The 27,629-nt window shown below is 43.0% G+C and overlaps 1 protein-coding gene across 3 annotated transcripts in view; it reads right to left on the bottom strand.

The window, feature by feature from the left end:
* The window catches only part of Kank1 (KN motif and ankyrin repeat domains 1), a 185,139-nt gene that overhangs the window by 125,638 nt on the left and 31,872 nt on the right, over window positions 1-27,629 (bottom strand). For all 3 annotated transcript variants that reach the window (XM_034503768.2, XM_076918636.1, XM_076918641.1), the window contains exon 2: window positions 26,595-26,681. The gene's annotated coding sequence lies outside the window, so the exon portion shown is untranslated. The remainder of the gene's footprint in view (window positions 1-26,594; window positions 26,682-27,629) is intronic.

The raw sequence follows: 27,629 nt of genomic DNA, 5'->3' as shown, positions 1-27,629 counted from the left end.
TAACGTGACCTCCTTTGGTAAGTCCTAACAAGCAATATGCATGCACCGTCCTGACTCTGGCTATTTATCACCGTGTTTTCTCAGGTTAGATGCTCAGGCTTTCATCTAAGGAGAGCACCAGTGGGAGAACAAGTCTATCAAGGGGCACTGCCAGAGAGACAGTAACTTCTGCCCCAGAGCAACCTCCAGCAAGTGTCAACAACTTCCCCACACAAGGTTTGCTCTGTCATTGATAGGACTGTATCATGTATCACTGTTTGCCTTGAGAACAAGACCTGTTCTTGCAGAGAACACACAGGGCACTCACTATCAGTCACACACAAGTCACCATGGGGCTGGTCCTGGATGGAGCCCTCTCCCTCCTCCTCACCTGGACTGGATCCATGGGGATAGGTACTGTGTGTGGGACCCTTTTAGTTGTTGTTTTGTTTTGCTTGTTTTGATTTGCTTGTGGAGGTGCAAATTGGTGTCATTGAGAATTAACTGACTTGGCAAGACACACCCACTATCTTTGGTAGTAATAGTTTTTTCCTTACTGTTTGTTTGTAACTTCTGTTTTGTTTGGGGGAGGAGGGGTGTTGTTGCTGTTTTTGTTTTTGAGACAGGGTCAGGGTGTATCAGCAGGTGGCCTGGAACCTGGGATCCTCTTGCCTCTGCCTCCAGAGAGCTGCCATTACAGGCATGGACCCACGACATCCCATCTGGCTGTGTGTTTTGAACCTCCTGAAACCTACTTTTCCTTCTAAAAACACAGTGAGGAAATAATGCCTGTTTAAAAAAAAAAAATGTAGAAAGACATGCGTTTGAGGCTTACTTCATTATTGTAACAAAACGTCAGAAACTTAATTAGACAAGCATTTAAAAAGTTAATGAAACCTGACAACGAACCATGCAAATGGAGCTTAAAGTTAATAAATTCACATTTAAAACTAATATAATTTGCTACCTAGCATGTATGTGCATATGTATATAGACATATATATATATATATACATACATACCTTCTCCCCATTAAGTGTTATGCTAGTTGTTGAATTTTCATTGCAACTCTCTATAAAAAAGAGGAATTTTCTGCATTTTGTAATATTCTGAGAGTTTTTTTTAATGTGTTTGAGGGTTTCATTATGCAGAACGCTTTTTCCTATATACACTGATATGATAATGTGATTATTACAGAAGAGAAGGATGTGTCAATATGGATTCATCAGTTATAACAAGTATATCATCTTTTGCCTGTTGATAGGGTGGATTATAGTAACTGATTTTCAAATGGTGAACAAGCCTTTCAGAGCTATAGTAAATCTCATTTGATTATGATATGTAATTCTCTTTAGACACTATTGCATTGTCTTTGCTAATTCTTTTAGGGATTTTTTGCATCCTTGCTTATGAAAAATATTGTTTTTCAGTTTTCTTTTCTTGTAACAATTTGTCTGAACTCAGATGGACTTGGAAAATATTCAGAAATTTAATAAGTGTAATAGATTTATAAAGTTAATGGGGCAGATGATTTTACAAAGGCAAATGGAAACCCTCAATCTCCATAATAAGTGGTGTTAAACAGACACATCAAGATTTTATCATCAGCATTAAGATTGTCCCTGCCTTTCAGGATGATGAAAGTCCTTTAACAGATCGGCCTCCTGCTAAAAAGCAGCCAGTCCAGGTCACAGGTTAGGTTTCTGGGGACTGTGTCTTGATTCCTTTTTCCTGTATTATGCAGGCTGTCCACCAGCTGGGCCCTCTGGACCGCCCAGGAGTATAACTCAGTCTCAAAGATGTACCACCAGGAAGTCAGTCACCGCTTCATTTATGGTCAGACTGTGCTGGGAACATTTTCCACAGTCATGAAAATGTAGGTTTTGATTGGGAAAAAAAAATCAAGCCTAAGTTATCTTTATATTGATAACTTTTTCAAATGAATACAAACACAAACCATCCTAGAATATAGGATAGTTCCATAAACTCTTGCAGACAAGCACAAATTAAGACAAAACATCACAGAAATGACAGACATTTGCACATGAGTCCCAACACGTGAAAAGAAAATTCTCCTAAATAATAAACACAAATCCAGTTACATGATTATTGTGAAAACAGAGAAGGGCAGAGAAAGCACGGAACTAAAGAACACGTCCTGTGTTCAGTGGCTGGGAGAACAAAGACAGACATAAGCCTTAAGGAATTACTGAGAGTCCAAATGAGAATAGCCCATTTGTTTGGGAAAGGTAACAATGAATGCACTGAAAAATTACAACAAAACAAAAACCAGAAAGTAACAACTCTAATAGCCTCTCAGAAATTCCACTCTCTATAAATAGAGAGTCATAATGCAGTGAGAAAGCACAATGAGCTATCCTGGGCTCATTACTGGGAGACTATGCTCTTTGAGTCATGGCTGACACTAAGAAGGGGAGATCTTGGAGGCGGGGCAGGTACTGTGTCAGACTTGAGAAGCCACACCCAAAGAAAGAGACACTGCACCAAGGGTGTCCCCACACAGAGGGGCTGCCCAGATGAAGCAGGACATCCATACCACTCCCTGCAGGCAGGGAAGCAGACACATTCAGCAGTGGGAGTAGAAAACAGACTCACTTTTGAAAGAAACCAATCGAGTAAAATGTATCAAACATTTAACGTAGTTTACCATTTTGTTTCGGTGAGATAATGTCTCACTCGGTAGCCCACGCTGACCTTGAACACTCAGCAACCAATCCTCCTGCTTCAGCCTCCCAAGTGCTGAGATTATAGGCAGGAACCGCCACAACTGGCTAATGATTTATTTTAATGTTACTTCTGACCCTGTAATTTTGCATCTGTTAACACGTTGTAAGGAAATAACCAAATAACGTTTTAAAGTGAATCCAGCTGTGGAGATGCCAGCTCTGTTAGTAAGTGCTTGCCACCCAAGCAAGGGGATCTGAATTTAATCCCCCAGAGCCAATAGAAAAAGGCTGTACATCATGCCGCATGCCTGCAACCCTGGTCCTGAGAATCAGAAACATTCTTGGGGTTTCCTGCCCAGCTAGTCTAGCCTAGTTGGTGAGCTCCAGGTTCAGTGAGAGACTGTCTCAAAAACATAAGGTAGACAGTGATTGAGAAAGATGCCAAGATAGATGTGGGGGGGGGGGTGGGGGGGAGGGAGGGAGAGAGAAAGAGAATAAATCCACAAACATAAGCACAAATACAGTCACTGACCATTACAATGACAAATTTTTCACAAACTTGAGTTTTCAACTACCATGCAGACATTACATATGTTTATGAAGAATCTAAGATGGGGACAGAAATTTCCAAGTTAAGCAGAAAAGTAGATGTGACATTCAAGAGACTTAAAAGAAAACACACAGAAGTGACTGGAAGGAAACCCACCAGAACCTAAGCGGTTTCACTTTTCATCTGAAGTACCTGGGAGGTTAGCTTTTTCCTTTATATTCACTTACTTACACTGGGGGTCTGGAGGCATCGCATGCAAAAGCAAGCCAGTGAAGGTCAGAAGACAAACGGTGTGCGTCCTACCACATGGATTGTGGAGAGCAACTCGGGGCGTGAGGCGTGGGGGCAAGCATCTTTACCAGCAGAATGTTGAGATTAAGTAAAATGCATGCTTTTTCCCATTCAGAATCCAAGCCTTTTCATGCCAGACTAGTCTGTAGCTAAAGACAAATGACTTAATTTTGTGAGGTGAGGCTGCCCAGGCTCTGCAGCCCAGGTTGACCCTGAGACTGCTCTCCCTGCTTCTAACTCAGTGCTGGGATTATGGGTACGCTCTCTATGCTCAACTAACTTTTGGACTTTTTTTCTTCCTTCCTAAAATGGGAATCAAACCCTGTTAAAACTACTTCCAGGTTGAATACCATTGAACTACCCAAATTTACAAGTTTCCCTAGTATGGGGAAGTCTGACAGGCAGGCTCAGGCATTTCTCCAGGTAGTGTGAGGTTTTAGCAGGAACTAGTACAACAGCAAAGCCTCACAGCTGTGCCATCTTCAGAAGAAACCATCTCCCTGGGTGAACAGGAAGGCTTCATGCGCTCAACCATGGGCCGGGTCTGATCCTCACAGGAGGTACTTAAAGGAACAGATTAAAAACTTTGCAGGGAGATCTTTCAAGGCCTCTCTGCACAATGGACTAGATAGAAGTAACTGTAGGTTATTGTTCAATACTGACTTCCCCATTGTCAGGGCTCCTGGATAAACTTAAGTCCTAAAGTTAGGATGCTACCATGTTCTCGCCAGCAGTCCTGAGCCAGAGAATGTAGGTGGGTATGATGGCTCTGTGTAGAATGAATAGTCTCCAGTTCTCTGGTTAGCTACATTTACAATAGGGTGGCCTAGCCACTCTGGCTGTTCTTCACACGAGACATATAGGTAACAGAAGAAGCCAGACTTTGTCACCTTTTCTCAAAGTCCTTTGTGTGATGGGGAGGTCAGTCACTGGCCAGCTTCACCAGGCTCCTTCACAGTGGAGAGCCCCCACGCTCAAGCCAACCGTCACATTTGTACCAAATGCCCGTCTCCCTTGACCACATGTGTGGACCAGAACGGACTCCTCAGAAGCCAAAAGTAATGCTGTGGATGAGATCATGAGAGGTGAGCTTGCCCGATACGGTAAGGTGGCCTGAGTCCATCAGACCTAAACTCCCAGGAACATAGGTGAGGAAGCATGGAGAAGCAGCAGGCGCTGGGGATATCTGCTGATGGAAGAGGAGCCACAGAGAGCCGGAGTTGGGTGCAAACTCAGATTACAGGGCTGCCCAGATGTAGGAGTGAGCCGAAGGTGGAACACCCCGTGCCCCTTTGGAAGTATCTAGCCAACACTGCTGCCGGTACACTCACAACACTGCCTTTCCAGATCCTCGCATTAGCACTGTGTTCTGGGTTGACTTCTGCTGCTGGGATAAACATTCTGACCAAAAGCAACTCAGGCAAGGAAGAGATTTATTATCTCACAGTTCTAGGTCACAGTCCATCACCGAGGGGAGCCGGGACAAACTCTCAAAACAGAAACTCTGCTCTGTGGCTCATGCTCACTGCACCTGCATAGGGATGGCACCACCCACGGTGGGCTAGGCCCTCCCACGTCAATTAACTATTGAGACTCCCACCACCACTGGCTCTGACTTGCCCACAGGCAGATCTGATCCAGAAAATTTTGCAATCAAGGCTTTTCTCTCAGATGACAGTATGTTGTGCTAAGTTGACAATTAAAGCTAATTAGGGCATAGTACAACTATGTGTGCTTCATGTTATTAACACGAAACAATCAGATCATGTGTCCTCTATGTAGTTAGGCACGTGTGGATCATTTATAATTTGTCTATATTGAGGGTGTGGCTCAGAGTGTTTTTGTTGAAGGTGAAGGTATAATAAAAATGGAGTTCTTCTTTTTTAGTAAATTTCTTCAATCCTCCACCCCAACACCCCCATGTGTGTTTCTCTCTGTATGTGTATGTGTGTGTGTGTGTGTGTGTGTGTGTAGGTCAGACGACAACCATGACAGTTGGTGTCAGAGGAAGACTCATACATAGCAGTTAATTCTTTCCTTCCACCTGTGAGCCCCAGGATTTAAACTCAGGTCATCAGGCATGGTGACAAATATCTTTGCCTGCTGAGCCATTTCTAAGGCACCTCAATTTTTTTTTCTCTAGTTTTTCTAGACAGTGTTTCTCTGTGTAGCCTTATCTATCCTGGAACTCACTCTATAGACCAGGCTGGCCTCCTCAGAGATCCCCTGCCTCTGCCTCTGCCTCTGCCTCTGCCTCCCAAGTGCTGGGATTAAAGGCGTGCACCACCATCACCTGGCTTCAAAATGTTTTTATACTTAGACCTGACACAGACAGTGCACCTTCTATCACTGAGTGACAGAGGTTAGGACACTTGCCAAGGATCACAACAGTGACCCTGTCCTCACGGAGCTCAACAGCCATAATATGTAACAGAAGAAAAAAAAAGCCACATGTGAGACTTTTACCTGAGGTCCAGCAAATGTTCTCTTAGCACCCGTGTGAGCCCTTTAACAGTCCAAGCTTTTACATCATTTTCCAGCAACAAAGTTACCATTGATGAAGCATACTGCTGGGCCAGTGGTCTCTAAGTATCTCTGGACCACACTGCACTTTGAGATTCTTTTTTTTTTTTTTAATGGACCGTCTTCTAGGAAAGCATGCACAAATACGACTGCATTGAGTTTCATAGATTTTTTTTGAAACATAAACATATAAATACACACAATAAGCAGACTGTCCTAAACCTACAGTACTTACTTGGGAGGCGTGGTCATAGCATCCCTCTTCGGCAGCACCATCTGAGTGGCAGTCAGAGAAGACCCTCCAGAGATAACATGCTACTTTATTCTCAAGCACAATGCACAGAACTGACACAATGTCACTCAGCTACACAGTGGCTCTTCAGGCTTCCCAGTGAGTGGAATACTCATTATTAGAGCCCAAGTACAATGCACAAAGGGCGGAGACAGAGAGAGCTGCCATATCAGGAATGCCGTCACAGAGCATGACAGATGAAGCAAAAATTACTTTTGATAAGAGTAAGGAAATAAAGTCTGATTCGAGACTGCATCATTGATTTTACACAACAGAGTCACGGGTTACAGGTCCATCTTTTAAAAAAAAAAAAAAAGCACAGATAACATTCCCTGAGAACACCAGTGTGCATCAACTGGAATCAGTTGAAACCAACTGGCTTCAGCTTCCCCATTTTAAAGGTAAGAATAGCAGGGTTAATGCCATAAAGAAGACATCTTTTTTAAGGCTGGAGGAGAGGGATATACAGATTTACTGTTCCATGACAAGTCAGGCTCTAGCCCACATATAATCTTCTTGATTCATTCATCAGATGTGTAGTGAGATACAGCTAAGAGCCAAACATTAAAACATCGAAATCCAGTAAAAATTATAATACCTCTTCTTAATGACACTTACCAGCTTTTTTTGTCCATTAGGAAGATGGAAAGCTGGCCGTTCTAGCGGCTGTTAATGACAGCCACTATTCGTGTGGTGGTTTGCAGATTACAGAGTACCCTGCGTGCATCACACCATGTAATCCTCCCTGTAACTCTGAGACATGTGGTAACTCGTCCTCTGTCTCATTTACACAATAAGAATTCAAGGCTTGGGTAAAGGTCCAGTGTTCACCCAGAAAGTGTGTCCCAATCGACTTCGTGAAGAAGCCCTGTACTCCACACCGTCTACACAAGCTGAGATGGGGGGGGAGGGGCTGCCAGGATAAAATGTGCACAAAATGATTCTAAACTTTTGCCTGACTCCAATCTCCCGAGAAGCGAGGCTTACCCCATTCTGCAACTGATTGATTTCACTCAAGACTAACATACGAAACTTTAATCTCAGCACGTGAGAGGCAGAAGCAGGTGTTTCTCTGACTTCAAGACCAGCCTGGTCTACAGAGCAAGTTCCAAACAGACAGGACTACCACTTGCACATGCATGTGTGTGTGTGCGCGTGTGTGCGTGCCTGCGTGCGCGCGCGCGCGCGCGCGCGCACACACACACACACACAATTTCTGTAGGAAGAATGAAAGGAAAAAAACAAAAATGAATGAAAGAAAGGAAGAAAGGAAGGAAGGAAGAAAAAAGACACAAAGAGAAAAGAAACAAACAAGCCTGACTTACATAAATAATACAACAGTTAACTAGCCAGATGTGGTTGGTGGCCCTTGTCTCTAATCCCAGCAGCTGGAAGGTGGAAATAGAATACTTATTAGGTTATCCTCTCAGCTGCATAGCAAGTTCAGGGACAGCCTGAGCTACAGTCTCAGCTAAAACCAAAAAATAGTTAACCGATTAATTAAATAAGACGGAATGGTTAAATCACTGTGTGACATCTTAATCTGAAGCACTGAACTGGGGCCACCCTGGCCACCCTTGCTCTGCGATTTCCACAGAGCTCTCTGGATGCAACAAACCCCTGCATTATTTTTTCAGAGACAGATTTAGGTTTTTATGCAAATAAGTGTTTTGCCCGTATGTCTGTGCATCAAACATGCAATACCAGTAGAGGCAGAAAGATGGCGATGGATTCCTTAAAACTGAATTTACAGACTGTTGAGAGTGTCTATATGGGTGCTAGGATCAAGACTTCTAGAGGAAATGCTATCTGTCCAGCCTCTAGTGACAGATCTTAACAATTAGATATAAATCCCTTGTATTACAGCTCTGATTTGGGGTTACATGACTTACTTAACAAATTCTTTCATACCACTGGTAAGGCAGTTCAGTATCAAGTACCGTGAGCCAATGAAGTAAAGCAGAAAAAACTGGCTTCAACATATATTCCATTTCTAGGAATCTGACCCACTTTCTTCATTAAAGGTCACATTTCCCGCAAAAAGCTCCCTTGACAGGCATTACAGATGACTATGGGCTGCCATGTGGGTGCTGGGAATCTACCTGGGTCCTTTAGAAAAGCAACCAGTTCTCTTAAGCACTGAGCTATTACTTCATCCCGTTGGGTCCTTCTGATTAAGGTGGAAGTCTACCATTGTTTAGATAACCTTCTGAGCTCGGTGCAAAATGGGGGACTCCCTTTACCAGCATGGCTTCTCTTTCTCTAACCTTGTCTGGGGAGCTTGAAACCCCCATACCCTCTACCTGCAGAATGTTACAGAGCCCTGATGAGATTACAGGTGCAGCTTCCTTTCTCCTGGTAAGAGCCTGTTCAGCAAGTCCCTGAGATTCTGGAATGCCTACCCATGCTAATGAGGCATCTCTGTGCCTTAGCCTTCAGCCAATGGCCTTTGCCCACCCTGGAGATTTCTATTTCTACCTCCTCTCCAAAACTATATAACCTTTGATTCATCTCAATAAAGTTGATCTGTGTCCCCAAAGCTGATCCCAGAGTGTCTTCACCTCTGTCATACTCATGGGCCAGTGGCCAAAGACCCCAGGGAGAAGGGAGGACTCCAATCCCATAAGACAGTTTTAGTAACAGCACATTCACATTAAATGTCATTAAACAGATTTGCAAACATGAAAAGATATACAGGCTCAATCTAATGAAAAATGCAACTGCTAGTATTAATAATATATATGTATGTATGCATATATGAATGTGTATATGAATGTGTATATACATATGTATATGTGAATGTGTATGTTTGTATGTTTGTACGTATATATGGATGGATGGATGGATGGATAAGAAAAACTTTTCATTAATGAAATGAGGAGAGTCCTTCTTATATTTATACAAATGCCTAATTCTGAGCCCCGAAGCTAGGAATCACACTCATTTGCTTCTCAGTTCTTCCTGACACTGCAGAGTCTCCAGCCCATGCAGAATCTCCTCCAGTCCACAGCGAGTCTCATTCCATTCTCTCCCCGCTCCCTGTTTTTCCCTCTTAAAATATGGAGCTCATATGAAAACTCTTGGAGGCCACCAAACCACTACAGGACACACCAGGACAACCCCTTCTTGCTTCTGGGCCATCAGTGGCTGGAGATGGCCAGCAACTTAAATCTTTTCAGAGCTCTTAATGACCTAGGTCCCCCCACTTCAGCAACAATGTGCTTTCCCCCCCTCACTCTAGAAAGTTCTGTTCAGCTGAAGTTAATCATATATTTATTTCAAAGCCTTCTTCACCCATCACTTCTGACATCCAGTTGGTTCGCTTCTCTCTCCCAGAGGCAGATTTCAAATCTGAGCCACCTTTATTGAAGGTCTTCAAAGAACCTTACATACTTTTAAAGTCTCCCTCCACTTCCCCACAGCCCATCCTTGAACCTTTACCTTCCCACACCCTCCCAAAATACCTTTCACTCTCCTCTTCCATCATAAGGAGACCTTGGTGGAAAATAACCAGAGCAACCTAGGAAAGGAGCAGACGGCACCAAGTCCAAGGGTCACACAACTGAAGCATGACCACATCGCTCACAGCAGCAAGCCCTCTTCACCTCTCACCTACAAAGAATCTTGAGAAACAGAGCTTTATTCTGGTATTTCCTAGCAATGCCATTCCTTATCCAAATGTTCTTTGCAACAGGGAGTTCATTTTCAAAGGCGCCCAGGTTACCTTAGCCGGGGTGAGTTCTTGGGAGAACTCATGAGGACTTCCTCCCCAGCTAACCTTGAAGCACCTTCCCTCCCCTCCATTTTCTTCACTTGAAGACCGATTTATCTCCTCTTTTCAGAGCATGCATCTAGAAAACACTATAGAAATAGAAGCTCCTGTGCTGTGGGGAGAGTCTGACACACACACAAACAACTACAAAAGGCTGGCAAAATGCCAAGGAAAGTTCCAGAAGAGAGGCATTAATGTGCAAGGATGAATGTGCTTGGAACATAGGCATGAGAAGGCAGAGCCTGGTGGTGAGGACTTCTTTATTTATGACTCCGACTGAGACTTCACGAGGGTCTGGCCAAAGCCTTCTGGGTCACACTTGGAAAAACTGAGGCACTCTGTATTTCGGAAAATTCTTATGTTTTCAACTTCTTTTGTTGTTTGTTTGTTTTGCTTTTGTTTTTTGAGACAGGGTTTCTCTGTGTAGCCCTGGCTGTTCTGGAACTCACTCGGTAGACCAGGCTGGACTCGAACTCAGAAATCCGCCTGCCTCTGCCTCCCAAGTGCTGGGATTAAAGGCGTGAGCCACCGCTACTACCACCACCACCCAGCTGAAATGCATTATTCTTACAAGCAGTCTCCTGAAACATCTATGTCTTTGGTCACACAATTATACCTGCAGTTCTGTCTGTTTAAAACTCATTTTTCAATAGCCACCTGAAACAATCCCCCACCTTAAAGTCTAGGACATGGATATTTCATTCGCTCTTAAGGAACCTCTAAAAGTCCTAATATGACAGTTGTATGTACAGATGCAGATACACACAGAGTAAATACACAGATGAAAGAGAAACATGATAGCATCCCAGAACCCCATAATAAAAGTCTATTACAAAAAAAATCTTCCAACATATGCAACCATGAAGAGAAGCCCACATACACTTAACACAGTGAGCTGCAGCAAGCATGGTTCTTCACTAGTTCTCATCTGGTCTTTTTATGTTCAGTCTCTTTGAAGATTCATTTTTATTTTATGTGTATGAGTATTTATGTGTACCTCCATGTGCATGTAATACCCAGAGGCCAGAAGAGGGCACAGGATTCCCTGCAACTGGAAGCTATAAATGGTTGTGGATGGCCATGTAGGGGCTGGGAATTGAACCCAGGTCCTCTGCAAGAGGAGCCAGTGCTCTTAACCTCTGAGCCATCTCTCTACGCCTTTGCTATGACATCTTAAGCAAAAGTCAGCTGTGTCTCTTAACCTTTAAGAGCTTCTGTTTGATGTTTGCTTTTACCATAACCACAATATCATCATCAAACCTAAGAAAACTTGAGACCTGTCTGCACAGGAATTTTTATGTCAAAGGTGTTGTTATACTACATTTATTCAAGAACCTAAACAAGGTCCCCAGCTCCCCAGCATGGTGACTGAGGTTGTGTCACAGTGGTACAGAAAAGCCCCACGAAGCTTGAAAAACAAATGCCCCAACAAAGTGGAAAACAACAAAACCCTACCACCATTCAGAACAACCTGAAGCAGGATAAGAACCAGAGGACTCCAAAGAGGCTGACAAGAATAACTGGGTAAGTCACTGAATAATAAGTCATCGATAGTTATCTTAATGGCATCAAGGAGCTACCTCAGAAAAACTCACACTTCCAACCAATAGAGGAATGACCAGCTTTTGAAAAGGGAAATCTTCTAGACATGGTGTCTAATTGATTTTATTTCCTAAACCTCTATGTCAGAAACATGTTGGTACCTCAAAGCATCCTAATACTGGGCTACAAGTTCAAAAAGTTACTGGGTATGAGGCTGTATTTTACTTCCCTTAAGAGACTAAAATAAAATATGCCTCAAATGAATGGTAATGGTGCAAATGACTGTCTCTTAGTTTTTATTCATCTCTAGTTCTTGGAACATTCTAGAAAAGAAAACGAACATAACTCTCAACTTATCAGGATGATAGCCAACAGTACTGGCGACCAAGAAGGGTACTTCAGAACCATATGTGAAGGTTACTATGATCACACTCCTTTACAGAAGAGGAAACTGAGGCTGCAGATGACCTGACACAGTCAGGAGCATGTCTCACAACTGGCAACATTGAGACTCCAACTCCAGAGGCCAAGAGTCAAGCCACATTCAGCCACAGGGCAGCACAATGAGTCTACCAGGTTTTCAAATGCTTCCCTCCTGGAGGGACAAATAGACAGACACCAACACAAGGATGCTTTTTATGTGCTCAACAATTTAAAAAAAAATAATAAATTTGCTAACAATGATAGCATCTTTTTTTCTCCCTACCTTTCTCATTTGTGTGTAGGGGATGGGTATAGTGTGGGGGGCGGGGGGGCCAGACATGCACACGTGTGTTTATGGAGGCCAGAGGTTGACATCAGAGGTCTTCCTCAACTTCTCCCCACTGGCAGATAAACTGGTTGGCCAGCAAGAACCAAGGATACTGTCTTCAGGATGATGTCCCCTCCAGCCTGGAGTTAACGGATATGTGCCACTGTGCTTAGCTTTTACAGGGATGCTAGGGTTCTGACCTCAGGTCCTATGCTTGCCAGGCAAGCACTTTGTTAATTGAGCCATCTCCCTAGCTCCTGTTCGCTTTGCTCAACCTGGCTATAGAGCTGAGGATAAACTTCGACTTCTGACCCACTCCACCTCCACATCCTAAGTGCTGGATTACAGGCAAGTGCCACCATACCCAGCTTTATAGGGAGCAGATCTAAGGCTTCACGTATGTTTCACGTTTACCAACTGAGCCACAGCCTAGCCTCCCTTTCTCCAATTTGACATTTATTATCAAAAGTAATTTTAGATTCCCTCTCATCCATAGGACACAAATTTTGAAATGCTTTTGTATTCAGTAATAATTATCTTCCCGCCAAGTTCAAACCCAAATAGAATCTAGAAAAACTGTAGAGCTATGACCTACCTCCCCCGCCAACTTCACAGTAACATTTTAATTAGAGTACTATGATTTAAAAACTAGTTATCTTAAGTATAGCTCTGAAAAAAAAATCTAATGATCACTTCACACACGGCCAGTGATGTTTGTATACACACAATTAATGACGATATTGTAGCACCGGGAAGGTTAAAAGTTGTTTTAATTCTAAAACAACTTTCAGAAGGGGCTGTCGGTATCTTTATCACCACCCAAGGGTAACTTCAGTGTTTCAAAGGAATTTTTTCCCTAATTGTATTTTGAGAAGCATGGGTTTTTAAAAACTATTTATGCACTGGGAATCCACAGGTCTTGTCAAACCCAGCACTTCATAGCCCTGGTACAAGTCTGGACACAATACATCTAAAGGAATGCCTTAAGCCTCACTTGCACTAGGCTCTGTGATTTCAGCTACTCAGACACTTCTCAGTCACTCCAGAGGACGGACAGCCATACTATCCCTCTAACCCGGTATAGACTGAATAGAGATTATGCTTAATCGGTATCTGTTATGCCTCCTCTGAACTTGGACAGCCAGTCATTTGGTTTATTCAAAGAGTGTGTATCTCCTTGCCTCATGCCTAATAGAATGGAAGACTGCACTCATCCTAGATGCCCAGGAGTGAGCTGCATGCTTGTGTGTCTGGTGCCATCGAATGTAAGGGGGTGGGGTGGACTCTCCCCTTACCTACCTAACAACGGTGCTGGCTCCCTGGAGCCCTTGACACACCCAGGCCTTGGTGAGCATCAGATTGACTTTGCTATGGGTTACAAATGGCTTTGTCTGGGACTCAGGACTGGGTCCTCTGATTCCATAAGTACTAATACTGTCCAGCTCCGGCTCCTAACTGTGGCGCTCAGTGTGTGTGCACCCAGAACACCAGCAGCAGCCTTATTATCTACTGTGGCAGCTGAGTCAAGCTGCCACACGGAGTAAACGGAGCAAGTCTGTGAGTCTGTTTCTGCAAAAGATTTGTGCGAACTTGGAGAGCTTATGTATGGAGAAGACCTCTCTCAGCAATGTGGATGGGCATCCAAACTGCATCAGAGATGGAGGAAAGGCAAAATCATCCCTTAGCCTGAACCTTGTCCGAGTTTTACGTCAACTCTGCACAAGGTAGTCATTTGGCGAAGAGGAATCTCAATTGAGAAAAAAAAAAAAAGCCTCCATCAGATTGCCTGTAGGTAAGCCTGTGGGGCACTTTCTTGATTGATGATTGACAGGAGAAAGCCCAGCCCATGCTGGAGGGGGGTTGGGGAATGGGAACTGGGTGGGGTGGGAGGGCAGTGTTGCCCCTGGGCAGGTGGTACTGGGTTCTATAAGAAAGCAGGCTGAGCAAGCTGTGAAGAACAGGCTGGTAAAGCAGCACTCCTCCAGGGCCTGATTCAGTTCCTGCCTTGAGTTCCCACCTGACTTCTCTTCATGTTAAACTGCTATACGGAAGTATAAGAAAAATAAACCCTTGTTCTTCCCAAGTTATTCTGGGTCACAGTGTTTGATCAGAAACAGAACTGAGGCACTTTTTTTCCTCCAGCTTCAGACATCGGGCACATGGTCCGGACCTTCAGACTTGAGTCAAAACACACACACCAGAGGTCCCCACAGAGTTTGGGGGGACTCCAGGTTCTCCTATTCACACATGGTGGGTCTTGGGACTCCCTGGCCTTCCCAGTCACAGAAGCCAGCTCCTCCTTGCATATCTGTAGGTAGACAGACCAAGACCTAGGAATCTGTCAGAAATGCCAGCTCTCCAGCCAGACACAGAAAATAGCTACACTGGACTCAGAAAACCCCCAACTTTATACATCTCGCCCTTCAGAGGACTCACCTGGGCATGGAAATCTGAGGGTCCCTGATAGGAGTGATATATTTAAAGGGACAATTCCCTCAGATTGCCACAATATTTGGGTTAAATTTTCACTAAATTTATTAAGTATAGTTTATTGATTTTTTTTTTCTAATATGCCTTTGAAAGTAAAGTCAAATAGAAGGAAGGTTTGAATTCATCAAAAGTGGCAAAGAATAATGTGAAATTTAGCAACTGGCTTTTATTTTTCCCTCACTTGGGCTGTGGGTTTAGTTTCCTAGAGTTTAGAAAGTTCTACCTCTGCTTACATTTTATTTGACATCCCATCACACAGGGTCTCAGCATCAGAGACAATATCCTAGATTGGCTTAAAAGCAGCCGAGGTCTCTGCTTCATCGTGGCCCACCTAGGAACTCCTGGGAAACTCAAGTCTCTGTGGCCTCAATTTCAAAATACATGAGACTTTGTCACGAAGCCCTCATTACGGAGAAGTCATAAGGATCAAGGATTCTGAAGTTACTGCCACCTGTGACCCAAGGACTTAGAGACAGAGGCGAGGGGATAACAACTCACAAAAGGAAGGGGAAAAGAAAAGGAGGGAGGGAGGGATGGAGGGAGGGAATGAGAGAAAAAAGGAAGGTTTGAAGGAACAAAACAAAACAAAAAAAAGAAAGAAAGAAAAAAGAAACTTACTGTCCTGCAGCAAGCAGGCCTCAGTGTCCAAAAAATAATTTTACTACTATTAGCTAACTAAACTGTTCAGCTTTAAATGCTTCTGAACACACGTGAGTCCATCGAAGACAAGGGATACAAATATCTAAATTGCTTTTTACATAAAGCACCAGTAAATGATTATTTAAAAGGACAGAGAGAAGAACAAAGCCAGCTACACATAGCTCATTCTGGGCTAGATCCTTAAAAAGTAGCAATACAAACACACAAACAAGTACAAACAACAACACAACCCACAAAAACAGCATGTGAGACATCCCACTGCAAATACTGTGACCAAGAGAAAATGTCTCCTAAGAGTTTCCTTAAAGATCCTTTAACTGACAATGAGGGAAAGCCAGGGCAAGATACAGACTTGACAGATTCGCCAAGGACGGGACTGGAAGAGTTTTTTAAATGAGATTTTGGCTGAAGTAGGAGGCCAAAGCATTCCAAGTCTCTTTGAGTTCAGTGAGCCTTTCCCTTCCTTCTTGTGGCTAGCATTATAATGCTTAATTTAACTTAGTATAATTAAAAGATCAAAACACCATGTATGAAGAAGTCACTTCAGGATCTTTTCCATTCACACTGGGTTGCTGGGAGTGGTGGTCCATGCCTTTAACTCCAACACTCAGGAGACAGACGCAAGTGGATCTCTTGGAGTTTAAGGCTATCCTGATCCACATACTGAGACCCTGTGTCACAAATCTTTGGCAACTGAGATATGATGAATGCATTTAATTGCAGAATGGGAAATCTTTTTAATTTGGGCCTTTTGGTTTATTTTAAATGGATGTCATTCTTTGACTTGGTTTCTCCTTGCTCCAATATCATCAAATATTCTAGCTTATAATTTTTTTACATTACATTTTAAATATAAACCAAATAAAAGACTTTGCTAAGAAAAAAATAAATAAATAAAAAGTAAAAAAAAAAAAAAAAAAAAAAGCTTAAATATACACTGTTGTTGAATACTCCTTTCAATGCTGAGGAGAGAGGCATGAACAGACCTGGGTTGGTCACTGACCTGAGCCTAGAGCCTTGACTTCCTAATGGACCATCTTCCTTCTCCTCCTTCCTGCCTATTCTCCCATAGCAATCACATAACCCCTATCTGTTTCTCAAGCAGGGAAGAGCTTTCTTCCTACCTCAGGGCCTTTGCAAGTGTCCCACAGCTATGCCTCAGAGCACCCATTCCAACCTTCACACAGCAGATGCTATTAATCCTCACATGTCAGTCACCTCTCAGGGAATGCTTGTGTGGTCTTGACTAAGTCATGGGCTCCCATTACAGGCTCTCTTTACTTATTGCCAGCACTTTAGTCATGCTGTCTAGTGTCCTTGTCGCTGCACTGTAAGCTGCACAGGGGTTGGCACCATGCCTGTCCTTGGCTGTGCTTCTAACACCGAGCTCAGGGTCTGGTGCACAGAAGAGAGTGAATTTTTAACAGGTCTGTGCACTGCCTTCCCAACCCAGAGTGGTCAGCTAACTTCAAAGTGAAACTTCAGACACGCCATAGTGTCAGAGTAAGAGTGAAGCCTTCCAAAAATGTTCTGATTTTCAGAAGAAGAAACAAGAAAAAGATAAGCAAGTGTTCATGGGATTTGACACTCTGGGGCACCAGGCATACCCAAGGAACACAGACATATATGCATGCAAATACTCATAAACATAAAATGAAAATGAGTAAATCTTTTGGGGCCATGGTGGTGTATGCCTTTAGTCCCAGCACTTGGGAGGCAGAAGCAGGTAAATTTCTGTGAGTTCGAGGCCAGCCTGGTCTACCAGTTCAAGGGCAGTCAGGGCTGTTACTCAGAGAAACCCTGTCTTGGGTGTGGGGGGTGGGGAGGAACCTATAAATCACAATAACCCAGTATATAGAATCTGGTCCTATAACTCATTGTGGAAACTCCCAGATGAACAACCTCATCGGGGGAGGGATGTCACACTGATGTAGCCCTGGCTAGTCTGGAAGTCAATACGGATACCAGGCTGGCCTTTAACTTGGGTCTATCCACCTGCACTGCCTCCTAGTACTGGGATTATGAATATTTCGCCATTTCCATACTTCCCAAGGAGTAACATGGCTTTCCCCTATGAATCATATGTCTCTTTCCCACTTTTCCCTTATGCTCTCCTGAACTCAACTCTCAAGATTCAAGGTGCTTGATACTGAGGAGACTGGACAGGCATGGACTCCTAAAGCCAAGACATTCAGAAGACATCACTCCAGAGTCAAGGGGAAAGGAGAAGGAAAGTAAAATATAAGCAGCATAGAGAAAGAATGAAAACAAAATCGGGTAGAAAATGAAGTAAGTGGCCAGACAGTGGTGGGTCACACTTTTAATCCTAGCACTGGAGAGGCAGAGGCAGGCGGATCAGAGTGAGGTCAGCCAAACCTACAGAGTGAGTTCTGGGACAGCCAGAGCTACACAGAGAAACACTGTCAAACAAACAAAACAAAGGAAAAGACACCCACCTGCTTCCCACCCCTGACCTAGTGGCTCTGTTAAGTCAGGTCACTTCCCTGGCTTTTGGAGAAGGTGGGTTATTTGTTCCTGGGGCTTAAGCTCTAAGAGGATAGTGCTTCAGATCTGTCATTAGGCTGTCATACGCTGTGGGGAGAAGAGGGACTGGAAACATGGTTAAATGGCTGGTTCCGGTATTTTGGAATAAACATTTTAATAGCTTGCACTAAAAAAAAAAAAAAAAAGTTAAAGATGGAAACTTCTGCTTAGAATTATTAATATCTAAAACTAATATTGAAAATTATAGCTGTCATTAAACAAGGCTGTTTATCCCAACTGCTGTGTGCTTGGGCACAGCGTGCATGAGTGAGCACCCACATGTTTTCCTAATAGGCTTGCAACTCTGAATGTCTTGATTCCTATTTGATGGTATCAAGACTGCTAACATTCCACACGCACCCACACAAGAAAGTCAAGTCCTTGATGTCAACGGCTTCAGAGAAAAGACTAAAACCCACCAAGTAAGTTTTTCCACTACGGTACATCTATCTTTTTTTTTTTTTTAATGTTTCCCTGGGGACCTTTCTGACCCCACTGCTTTGTGTGTGCCACCCCCAGCCCCAATTAGGCATCACTATACTCTCTGGGGGCTGGGAGGAGATGAAAGCAACCCCAGGAAGAACCAGGCTGGCTTCCTCTACACAATAGCCAGCCACCTGCATGGGGATTTAGTCCCCCACTTCCTAGTTCCTCTGTCCTGGAGTTACTGTGGCCTAGAGTCCAGGGAACAAGGAGAAAGAACAAAGGGGCCAGGTGGCTGGGACAGAGGGGGATGAGGGGCTCTTCACCCCCAGCACAGCCTGTGGTTGCTTGCACCTCAAGCTGTGTGTTGAGACAGCTGTTAGAACCAGAATGGGGGGGGGGGGGGAGTCATTTTAAAGACTCCCCAGACATTTCCTTTACAGGAAGGGAAATTTCTCACCATAAGGACACAGCCTGTCTTGGAACACTGTGGCCTTTCCTTCAGTCATGAAAAACTCCTCTTTCTTCTCAAGAGCCCTGGTGTGATGATGACCACCTGCAATACCCCTGATCCATCCCCTACCTCCCGCCCCCCACCCCCTCATTCAGGAAGCTTAGGCAGGAGGATAGAAAATGCTGAAGTCTAGCCTACACTAGATACAAGAAAGGACAAGGAAGAAACAAAAGTGCAAAGTGAAGAGACTTTAAATGAACTAAGTCACCAACAGACAGGAGGCTCCACCACTTGCTGCTATGCACTCTGCCCAAGGGAAGAGTCTGTGATGCTGGGGTGGGGTGGGAGTGGGGGTGAGTGGGGGGTGGGAGGCTTAGGTTGGCAGCGGGCATGCACTCATGTCCAGTCCAGGTAGTTGAGATCTTACAAAGGATTCTGACGGACTAGTCACTAGTCTCTAGAATGCTTCATGATACTAGACCAAGAAAAAATATCAAAGTAGGACAGAGGAAGAAATGAGACCAGAGACCAGTTAAATTGAAAATTTTATGTACATACACCTCTCTATTTTCCGGTGGAAGTAATAACAAAGACAGGAAGACATTTCCTTGGATTTTTTTTGATGGAATTAAAAGGATATTAACTATATTATCACATCTGTAATTTGATGTTCTTCAGCTAGATCACAAAGCTCCGGTCACTTATATTTCCTGACATTTCTTTTCCTCTTATACTGTATCTTTGTTACATAATATGATCAACACAAACTTTTAAAATCTTGATTAGAAAACAATTCAACAGTGCAGTAAAATATTCTATGTCATGAGCGAGTTGGTTTCCTTCCAAAGATGCCTCAAGATACATTTAAAAAGCAGTGAGGTAATAAGGCCCATGAACAGGCTCAGGAACAGAAATCACAGTGTCAGCACAAAGCAGAAGAGGCCTCTGACAAAATGCAACACCCCTTCATGATCAAAGCCCTGAGGGAAGCTGGAATAGAAGGCGCATACCTAAATACGATAAAGACTCTACAAGATAAACCTATAGGCAGCACCATAACTTCAGATTAAAATTGAAAATCGGTTACTCTAAAATCAGGAAGTGAACCAGGGTGACCACACTCCATTCTAATGCAATATAATGCTAGATGTCTCAGCCGGAGCTGTAAGACAACAGATTTAAAAGTACAAGGGATATGTTCAGGAAATTAGAAGGTCAAACAATCTCTATTTGGAGACAATGGTCTTTATACTTAAAGACCCTAAAGACTCCACCAGAAAACTCTCAGCTCTAACAAACATGTATAAAAAAGTAGCCAAATGGGCTGGTGAGATGGCTCAACAGTAAGAGCACTGACTGCTCTTCTGGTGATCGTGAGTTCAAATCACAGCAACCACATGGTGGCTCACAACCACCTGTAATGAGATCTAATGCCCTCATATGGGGTGTCTGAAGACAGCTACAGTGTACTTATATAATTAATTAATTAATTAATTTAAAACTTGGGGCTGGAGTGAGCGGGGCCGGAGCAAGAGGGAGAAGGGAAGGGGGAAAAAAGTAGCAAGATATAAAAACAGTAGTTTTTCTATACCTCAATAATGAATAAACCATGAAATCAATCAGAAAACAATCCTGTTCACAATGGCTTCAAGAAACAAAATACCTAAAAACAAATGTATGGAAGGAACTTAAACACTCTGCAACATAAACGCTGAAGAAATAAGCTAAAGACACTTAAAATAGATCATACGTCCAGATAAACATGGTTAATAATATAAAAATGGTTTTAACACGGAAGGCAACAAACTCCCCATCAATATTCCGATGGCATTCTTCATATAAATGGGAGGGGGATGGGGTAGGATGTTCTAAAATTCACATGGAAACACAAAAGGCCCCACATAGACCAATCAACCCTGAACAACAACAACAACAACAACAACAACAAAAAGAGGCTCATGATGTCTCAATACCAGAGTAAAATGGCACAAGATTAGATATGTGGGACAAGGGGGAAGACTCCAAAACCAACCACCTCACTCTCAGGAGACCTGGCCTATTAACAATCCTGTGATGAAAGAAAAAAATTCACAAGATCCTCATGTGGTCCAGCCCTCCCAAGGTTAGAGAAGCAGAAAACTATTTCTTGGTGGGGTGGGGTAGAGAGTGTGACTGGACACTTGTCAGTCATGAAGGTGCCCAGGGGACTCTGTGGTGCAGTTATTAGTGCGGGTTAGCCAAGCAGTGGGCGGAACTCATCAGAGGTACAGCTTCCCATGGGTAGTCCATGTTTCTGGTAATAGAACCCATTCTTCTGGAACTAACTTTTGAATACCCATTCATTTACCACTTGACCCAAATCCCTTCCGTGCTCCGCGATACCCTCTCAGCCTGGAGTGAATAATAGCCTTTCTTCATTTTGTCTTATCTCAGGAAAAGTCATGTGACAATTACCAGTCACATGAACTTTAGCAGTCTGCAACTCCTAGGTACATACACAAAGGAATTCTAAGTCAGCATATCATAGAAATACTCACTCACATGCATTCATGTATATTTATGTGAATATTTATTTGCACAGAAAATACAAATTTATAGTAGCAAAAAAGGAGGAAGAAACTGAATTCAAGAAGGGGGTAGGGAATCACAAAATTATATATACCCAAGAAAATATATGAAATCCATTATTTTGCACAATGAATATACACTAATAAATGTGAGTGTTCAAATTACTAGAGAAATTTGCCACTATTAGTGTTTTATTTTTTTATCACATCATTTCTTTTTTTTTTTTCCTATGCAACCATGTACATGTAAACACATGTCAGGTTTAGTGGGTTTTTCTCTCCAGGCTGGGGACCAGTACCACCACCTTTTGCATGTTAAGCAAGCATAGAACCATTGAGCTCTATTCAGGTACTTTGTGCAGTTTTATTTTGAAGCAGTGTCCTATTAAATTGCCCAGGCAGGCCTTGAACTGACAATCCTCCTGCCTCAGCCTTCCCAGTAGTGGTAACTATAAGCCTGTGCCACCAGGCACATCTGATGGATTTTGTCACACAACTCAAGAGCACCACGTTGTAAAGATGTATTGACTCATTTGTATTCTCTTGTCACACGTTCTTGGCAAGTATCTCTGTTGGTTACTGTTAAAAATAGACCTGGGAAGCACCCAGGGACATCTATACCAGCCACTGAGGGTTGAAAGAGAGGGTCAGTATCAAGTTCACCTGTATCAAGTTAAACAAAGAGGGATTCTCACGTTAAGTAGCAGTCCTTTGGAAAGTCCTCCCAGCATAGTAACAAAACAGAAAATCTTCTGCTGGTTTCCAGGCCTGAGAAAACCCTCCCTGGCCACTTTCACTAGTTACTTATAATAAAGTTGGCAATGACTGCTGACATTATTTGTGTCCATAATATTATAAAGGGTTTTAACACATGTAAGAAGACTTAGCCAAATTAAGAAGCATGATAAATAAGAAGTTCTCTTAACCACAGAGAAAATATATTCTAACACAGATACAAATGTCACCTCATGGAAAACCGGGGGGGGGGGGGGGGGGGGGGGGGACAGGAGGATAGAGAAGTTTCTACAGTCCTGACTAAATGAACACACACACACACACACACACACACACAGAGGCTGATCTGGATTTTGTTGGTTTAAATAGATAACCAAGTACACACACTTGACTAAATTCCTGTACACAGGTCACATCCAGGTCCAAGTGTCTGACCTCACAGAGCTGTCATGTTTGTGTCGCAGGCACAAACCATCTACTTTGCTTCTCCTGCTGCACACTAGATCTCTTCACATTTAATCCTCCTATCTGACGGCAATTAGCTCCCTTCCAGAATTGGAACATGATCAGCCATAGCTGAAATAAGACTGCATCAATAAATATATCCTGCCCCAAACCTGCTCTCCACCATGTTTTCCTTCTGCCACTTGGAACTAGTCCACTACAAACCAGCGAAAGCTGCCATGGGTGTCTTATGGAGTTACAGAGCAAGGCTATCATTTGTTTATTGGTGTTCAGCACTTGGGAAGAGAAGACAGGCATCAGCCCTACTTTTAAGTTACACAGAAAACAATTAAACAGAAAAAGACCTAAATACATCTCTATAGACAGTAACTAGAAGGAGTGGACCCACATTCAATGTCTAATCTGCAGTCAGTATGGCCAGCAGTTATTTTAATCAGCTCTCTAGCACCAGGTTTGAATTAAACACACTGTTCTCTGTCCCCCCTTCTCGCTGTCTCACGTATAAACCAATGCTAACACTTAAACTTGTTTACTTCCTTTCAATGGATTTGGATTTATACAGTGTTGCACAAGAAAATATTCCTGAGCACAGAATCAGCACCCAGCACACTCACCCAGGATTTTCCTAATGGGTTTTGCAAATTCAACTCCTTCCCCATTGACGTGGTGTCACCATGTATTTGCTTGACCACTGGAACCATGACACTGTTAGTCTCAGCTTGGAGGGGCTCACAAAATTTAATGAGCAATCGCTCAAATGAAACAGTATCATCAAATGAGCAGCCAGGGTACTTGACCTGCCATTTGAGAAGGCTGAAAAAGGACACCAGGAGGGTCACTAATTAACTCTTCTCCGCCCCATCAGCCCCAAATGTTTCAAACGGTAGCAGAGCTGGGAACACAGTTTTGACATTGTTGAGATAATGACTTGATTTGCTCCCAAAATTCTGGGAAAGCTGCTGCCAGTCTATCCAGTGAGAACCATTTGTACCCTGTTCTCAGAGCCAGACACAAGGCTGCTTGCAAGTCGGAGAACACTTCCTGTCACTTCCCAAGACTGGCAATCAAGGGGCCACACACTAAGGCCTTGTCAACCTCTCCGAGAATTATCGGCTGCTTTTGATTAACCCAAAGCAATGTCTCTGGGTTGCCAAAGTAGAATGTGCTGAGTGACCCATATTATTAAAAAGTGTCTGGAGACTGGAATGCAGCCGCACAGAGTGTCTCCCATTGTGTGTGTGTTGGGGGTGGGGGGATGTAAATGGCTACAGGAGACTGAACAGTAAGTAAGGAACTCCTACCTGGTGACAAAGACACAGAGGCTGGGAACACCCCACCACAGGTCTCAGCTTTTTTCTATAACCAGGTGGTACTACCTCACAAATGCACTGCCCTCTATGTAAAGAGCCATGGAGCCCAATTCCATCTCCTTTCCCACTAGTAGTCTCCTTTAACAATCCCCTCCCCCAATCCACAACTAGTAAAGGAGCTCACTGTCCCCACCAACATCCCAGGACTTCCCTTACTGAGCATCTGCTTGCTGTCACCTGAGCCGGCACTGGCCTTGACCCTTCTCTCTGCATTCCAACTCAAGACAGTCTACTCCTAACCTCCAATCTTCTCACTTTCCTTCAGCCAAGCCTTTAGCCTTTCACTCACTTGGATATATTCTTGGGGCTCTGTTCTCAGGCCTTTCTCACGAACTCATACTGGAGACACTTCCTCCAGCCTATTTCCTGTTACATCACTCACCAATTTCTCACCACCCTCCAAAAAAGTTCAAGATTTCTTTCCTCAGCATACTTCTACACCCACCCCCCATCCAGTGTACACCCAACCCTACTCTCTCTCCAGTGTCAGGTCTCAAACTCTGCTCCCTCTGGTCTGACACCACATGTTCACCCTCCTTTCAGAGCATATGCCTCTGCCCAACCAGTTAGCTCCACCTCTTCTAGCAGGTTTCATTTCTGACTTTCTGGATGATTCCCACTGGTAGGTGTCTATACAGGGTTGTGCTTCTCCTACCAGAACCCTGACTCTGCCTACTGGCCTATTTCCCCAATCACACAAACTCCATTTCTATTAGCTACAAACCAGTCTCAACCTGACTTATTCTATACATTATATTGACTTGTCCCTCCATCAACTGCCAACCTCAAACCTGCTGTGACTCATTATCACCAATGAACACAGTAAGTACCAAGCCTATGAACACAGTAAGTACCAAGCCTATGAACACAGTAAGTACCCCCTGTGCCAGAGCCATAGTTGTGTCTATGTGTCAAAAAATATGCCCCGGGGGCTGGAGAGATGGCTCCGTGGTTAACAGCACTGACTGCTCTTCCAGAGGTCCTGAGTTCAATTCCCAGCAACCACATGGTGGCTCACAACCATCTGTAATGGGATCCAATGCCCTCTTCTGGTATGTCTGAGGACAGCTACAGTGTACACATTACATAAAATAAATAGTCGAAAGAAAGAAAGAAAGAAAGAAAGATGCCAAGGAAGGTAGGTACTTGCCACCAAACTTGACAACCTTTAGTTCAATCCCTTAGACCCATGTGGTAGAAGGTAAAAACTGACTCCATATTCAGCACGTGTGCATGCATGCACACAAACACACACACACACCATTCCAGGCCAGAATAGTAGTACACTTAAAAGTTGACTATGGTTTCAAACTATGTGTCATTCTGCATCCAGACTCTACATTCAATAACCTTGACCCCAGTCATATGCAATGTAACACATTCAATTCTTCAGCTATTGCCTCAAAAAAAAAAAAAAAAAAAAAAAAGTGGACTACAAAGCATTATCAGTGAAACTTATACCTAGGATGCATAGATAGTTCAACACATATGCAAATCAATATATATGATATGCCACATTAACAAAACCAAAAACTAAAATTTTATAATCATCTTAATAGGCACAAAAAGGTATTAACAAAATTTTATATGCTTTCATGATAAAAAAAAAAAAGTCCTCTCAAAGAAGTATGAAAGAAATGTACCTGAACATAATACAGTCTCTATATAACAATCTCACCATCAAAACCAGACTCAGTAGTAGAAAGCCAAAAGCTTTTCCTTTAAAATCAGAAACAACACAAGAGGACCCATTTCTGTCAGTTCTAGATAGTGCATACAGGACCCAACCTGAGCAATAAGACAAGGAAAATAAAAAAAAAAATCCATCCAACTCACAGAGGAAGTTAGATTGTCTGTTTGAGGATCCCATTACAGATGGTTGTGAGCCACCATGTGGTTGCTGGGAATTGAACTCAGGACCTCTGGAAGAGCAATCAGTGCTCTTAACCATTGAGCCATCTCTCCAGCTCCTTAAATATCAAAAACCATAAAAATCTCACCAGAAATTTGTTAAAATTAAAATGTGAATTACAGTTTTCTGTATAGCAATTTTCTTGGAGTTAAAAATCTTATATCTTGGAAGACACAGGTGAAATACTCCACTCAGCAAGGAAGTGCTTAAACTCAGGAAATAAACAATCCAAAGGCTTCAGGAAGTTCCTGAAGCTGACCAGACTCACTAGGCTCCTCCATCCTCCAAAATAGATATGCAATAACGACTGCTGGGAGACACTCTCAGACAAGGTGAGTTGCCTAAAAGAGCCTCAAACCAACAGAGGCATCAGCTGAGCTGTCTGAAAGAAGCTGAACCGCATTTGAACCGCATAAAAGAACTATCTCTAACTTCTTAAGCTGCCTGGAGATTGTGCAGTGAACTCCAGGTTTCCAGCTTTCATGATCTCTCACAAATGCTAGGGTAGTGCAACTGTCTTTGAGTCCTATCTGCCTCCTGTTAATAACCCCAGTAATCTCACTGGCTCACCAAACTGGACTCCTTACCTTGGTCTGTCAGTAGTTCCCTATCCGGGATAAGTAGATGTTTGTTCTTGTCTCTCAAGGAATAGTGTCACATGGAAGCATTCCAGGCTGTAAAAAACACCATGAAATACATTATGAACTATCCAAAATAGAAATTAAGAAAATAATCTCATTTCCAATAATGTCAATAAAGAATAAAAACGATAGGAACAAATTAAACCAAGAAGTGATCTGTAGACAGAAAACTACAAGACATTTATCAACGACATTGAAAAAGATACACATAGAAAGATACCATGTGTACATGGATCACAATATAGCTAAAATGACTGCATTACCTAAGCTAGCTATAGATCCAACACAATCCCTATCGAAAGAGACATAGTGGTCACAGTGGCACAAATCGTTAATCCTAGCACTAAGGAGGCAGAGGCAGGTGAATTTTGAGGCCAGTCTGGTCTTTAGGGTGAATTCCAGGAAAGCCAGGGCTATAGAGAGATACCTTGTCTCAAAAAACTTTTTAAAAAGCAAGCAAGCAAGCCAGCCAGTAACAATATCCAAAGAAACAGAAACAAGTAATAACAATAACAAAACCCTTAAAGTTTGCATAAAACCACAAAATGCTCCAATAAAACAATCTAGAGAAAAAAAATGACATGTTACTTAAAAACTGGCTATCTTTCAACCAATAATGTTTTTAAGTATTTTCTTTTATATACGTATTATGCCAGAGGTTGTACAAATATATCCCAAGTAGATTCTGTTAATAACCATGTATGAGACTGTTTCTGTTTTACAAACTGCAACAGTGGGCCCAGTGTCATCAGCAATGGGACTCTAACGCAAATCTCCTAACCTCGTACTCTAAGCCAGTCTTAAACAAGGCGCTGCGCCCAGGGTACCAGCCCATAATCCTAGTAACTTGGGAGGGTGAGACAGGAGGGTTGTGAGTGTCAGGTTGGTCAGTCTGGGTAACTAAGTGAAGTCCTAGAAATTTTAAAGTGTGTGTGTGGGGGGGGGCGGGGTAAGTGGTTTATATGAAGATGCTATCTAACA

The sequence above is a fragment of the Arvicanthis niloticus genome, chromosome 1 (genome assembly GCF_011762505.2).
Source record: "Arvicanthis niloticus isolate mArvNil1 chromosome 1, mArvNil1.pat.X, whole genome shotgun sequence".
Lineage (NCBI taxonomy): Eukaryota > Metazoa > Chordata > Mammalia > Rodentia > Muridae > Arvicanthis > Arvicanthis niloticus.
This window is presented reverse-complemented; position numbering and strand designations above follow the sequence as displayed.